Genomic DNA, 4033 nt, shown 5'->3' with positions numbered 1-4033 from the left:
GCCTAATTTATAAATTAAAATTTATCATAGGTATGTAGGTATGGGGAAAAAATATAGTATGTATAGGGTTTAGTACTATTCATGGTTTCAAGCATCCACTGGGGGTCTTGGAATGTATCCCCTGCAGAGAAGGGACAACTACTGTGTTGCACAAAACAGAAAACAATCTGATAACCCATCAATAGAAATCTGTTCAAAAGTTAGCCATTTCAAGGAAGAGTATTTAGACATTTTTTAAAAATGCATTGTATTTACGCAGGTTAATGTGGCATTTAACTTGGAGGAATTTCCAGACTAGATTAAGTAAGAATAATATAATGCAGACAAGTATATAGAGAATGGTTCTATTTTTTAAAATAATAATAAATCACCACAAGTAATCAATGTTAACAGACTAGTGGAAGGGCAGACACTAGTCTGTTAACATTGATTACTTGAGTTGGGATGGGTTAGAGATGAAGGAAGTCAAGGCGAGTTAGAAAGAAAAATAGAGGGACAGCCAAACAGAGACAGAGAGGGAGGGAAGGTAGGAGGGAAAGAACCTACTTTTCTTATCTCTCCTCCTTCCTGATTATCAAAACACATCTGTCATTGAACACCATGCACAATGTTCTGGGCTGTGTGCTTTGATGTCGTATAGAGAAGTGAAATGCAGGGTCTGTGCCTTCTGTGAGCTCATCAGTTAAGAGATAATATATGATCATGAAACAAACACACTCAAGTCAGAATGCCAAATTAATCACATAGTCACAGACCAGGGGTCGGCAAAGTTTTTTGAGACGGAAGAGCCAGTCCTGTCCCTCACAATAATTTAAAAATTATTCGAGGGCCATAAATATATATTTTTACAAATAAGTAAAATTTAAAGTAATATTATAACAAATAATCGTATTAATTATATCTTTATTAAAATAAGAAAAATTCACACACAAAAATTGCTCTCATTGGTTTTAAATCAGTGTGAGCAATGAGCTTATATTCCCTGAAAGAGCCACATGTGGCTCGCAAGCCGCAATTTGCCAACCCCTAATATAGACCACCAATGTGTATTTGTGAATTCAACTAAATCTTAGTGTGCTGCTGCTTCTTACTATGCTAAACACTGGGGGGTAGGAGATGAATAATAAAAAGAGCCATTTTTGAGAAATGCAGAAATCACTTCCGTTGAAGAAGATCCCCCAGAACTGGACTTAGATGGGCTGGTAGAATTTGATAGGCAGCTAAGGAAGAAGCAGGTATTCCACACCTGTAATGCAATTACCACTTGAGACCTTAGCCGGTGGGACATCCCAGGTGAGTTAGGGGTGAGGCGGGCAGAGAGTGGGTCAGTCTGAGAAAAAGATCCGTGTGAGAGCAAAGAGGCAGATGAGGCTGGACAAGACAGGTAGAAGCAGACGATACAGTGTCCAGGGTGGCACCCAAAGAACTTTGGGCTTCAGGCTGTGGGAACCTAGAGCTACTGAGGCTTTCTGACCTGCGGTGGGGTCCTACATGTGCCCCACAAAAGCTCCTGCCACTTTCATAGTAAGAGGCAAGTGGGGCTAGGTGGGACTGGCTTTTTAGTGTGGGGAATGTGTCCCAGCAAAGACAATTTGCAGCCCATTCGTCTAGTGCCTATCACTGAGTACCTGCTCTCCCAGAGCTCCTACCAGCAAGGAATACTCGCCAGAGCCTAAGGGAACCCTTCAGCCGTCCCTCCTCAGCATGACCTGGAAGCCTTGAGGGGCCCACGTGTTCTTGAATAATTGATCTCTAGCATTCCTTGTTTCTTCCAATCAGACCAAAAGAGATAACAGAGGGTCCCTGTCACATCAATCTCAGTCCCCCATTGCCAGCTGAAAAGGGAAAGTGAGGAACCTCTGAGGCCGGTAGCTAAATCTAAGTGCGCTCCCTGAGTCCCACCAACTTGACCATCCACTTAGCTAGTTGACCATCCACTTAGCTACAGGATACATAGAATGTACCTTCAGGTGCCTCAGGCAGGAGTGTGTGTGTATGTGTAGTTGTCCTTGGACAGGGTGCTAGGTAACCCACAGCTGATGTCCCAGCCCAACAAGCAGCCAAAGGATTGCGACAGGCTTTGACTTTGAGGGTGCTAACAAGCAAATCTCCTCGTGAGATTTGTCCCCAAAGGCCCTGATGTCAGGAACACATTGTACCGTACATATGCTCTCTCTCTTGACAGACTGTTCTGTACAGCTGAAATCACGAAAGCAGCCTAGACTTTAAGCTGTGTGGCTAAGTTTTCACCAACACCTCGGTACCCAATAAATGTGTGTTGGTTTAATGGTAGAGGGGTCACAAGGATTCCAACCCAAGGCGGTTTATAATGCAGGAGCAGGAGCAGGAGCTTTCCATCCCTTTCCCTCAGGTAACGGTAATGGCAATAGAGATGGTGGGATTGATGGGGAAAGAGTTGTGGATTTGCTACAGCAGGCTCTGTGGGGCGTTGGTAATCAGGCATTCATATTTCCTGACACGCTCCAGGTGAAGTCAAAGATTGAGCAAGAACTGCCCCAAGGGGAGAGGCAGGAAGAGGAGACTTCTTTCAGACTGACCCACGTGCGCAGAATAAATCCATCTACCACTTCTGTAGGATTCTAGGTCCTCAATTTCACCCAGACTCTTGCCTCTTTCTATGGGCCAATTCAATATCATTCCCCCTCCCATATTCCAGTTGGGCCCTTTAATATCCCCATTAAACTCCCCATTGACTGCCATTCCCTTATGACTTTCTTCCAGCCCCAGTTAAGAAAAACATATGACTGCTTTTTGGCTTTTGGCTCAGAGGAGGCCAAGGTGCGACTTTCTTCAGTCGTCCCGAATCCGGGTTCATCTGACACCAGTTGCCTCCATTATGCTGCTGAAATTCAACCCCAATGAGAACAAAGTCATATACCTGAGGTGCATTGGAGGGGAAGTCGGTGCCACATCTGCCTTGGCCCCCAAGATTGGACCCTGGGTCTATCTCCAAAAAAGGTGGGTGGTGACATCGCTAAAGCAACCAGTGATTAGAAGGGTCTGAGGATAACAGTCAAAGTGAGCATTCAGAACAGACAGGCCCAGATTGAGGTGGCACCTTCTGCCTCTGCCCTGATCATCAAAGCCCTCAAAGAACCGCCAAGAGACAGAAAGAAGCAAAAGACATTAAGCACAGGGGAAATATAACTTTTCATGAAATTGTCAACATTGCCCAACAGATGCAGCACCAATCTTTAGCTAGAGAACTCTCTGGAACCATTAAAGAGATATTGGCGACTGCAGTCTGTGGATTGCCATGTTGATGACCGCCACCCTCATGACATCATAGATGACATCAACACGGGTTCTGTGGGATGCTCGGCTAGAAAGGAAAATATTTCAATTAAAGATCATTTGGCAACTAGTGGGATGTAAAATAAAGCATAGGGAATATAGTCAATAATATGGTAATAACTATGTATAGTGTCAGGTGGGTACTAGACTAGTCAGGGGGATCCCTTCTTAAGTTATATAATTGTCTAACTATATGCTGTACACCTGAAATTAATATAAAATAATATTGAATGTCAACTGTAATTGATAAATTTAAAAGGGTGGGGGTATGAAAAGGGGAGGGGAATAAGAGGTCCAAGTTTCCAAGTATAAAACAAATAAGTCATGAGGATGTAATGCACAGCATGGGGAATATAGTCAATAATAATGTGATAGTGTGGTCTGGTGTCAGATGGTTGCTGGACTTATCATGGTGATCACTTCTTCAGGTATATAATAGTTGAATAACTATCGTGTACACCTGAAACTAATATAATATTGTATACTAACTATATTTTTAATTAAAATATTTTTTAAAAAAAGAAAAACATATGACTCCCACCTTCCAGACCCCACCACTTCCCACTTTACACACTCCAAGATCCTTCCCCAGGTTGGAAGAAGTAAGAAGGATTTGGGGTTTTTATCCCACAAGCAAGCAGACATCAAGACACGGGTGAAATAGGAGCATATTCAGCATGTGACTTCCGGGCACTGGAATGACCATGCAGGCCAGGCT

The 4033-nt window shown here is 43.2% G+C and overlaps 1 long non-coding RNA gene across 1 annotated transcript; it reads left to right on the top strand.

The window, feature by feature from the left end:
- The first annotated feature begins 2268 nt into the window (after positions 1-2268).
- Positions 2269-3143, top strand: LOC109388207 (uncharacterized). The gene is made up of 2 exons (XR_002125159.1): positions 2269-2371; positions 2743-3143. It is a non-coding gene; the product is annotated as an uncharacterized LOC109388207 (long non-coding RNA).
- Positions 3144-4033: the final 890 nt, after the last annotated feature.

The sequence above is a fragment of the Hipposideros armiger genome, unplaced genomic scaffold (genome assembly GCF_001890085.2).
Source record: "Hipposideros armiger isolate ML-2016 unplaced genomic scaffold, ASM189008v1 scaffold_186, whole genome shotgun sequence".
Taxonomy (NCBI): Eukaryota; Metazoa; Chordata; class Mammalia; order Chiroptera; family Hipposideridae; genus Hipposideros; species Hipposideros armiger.
This window is presented reverse-complemented; position numbering and strand designations above follow the sequence as displayed.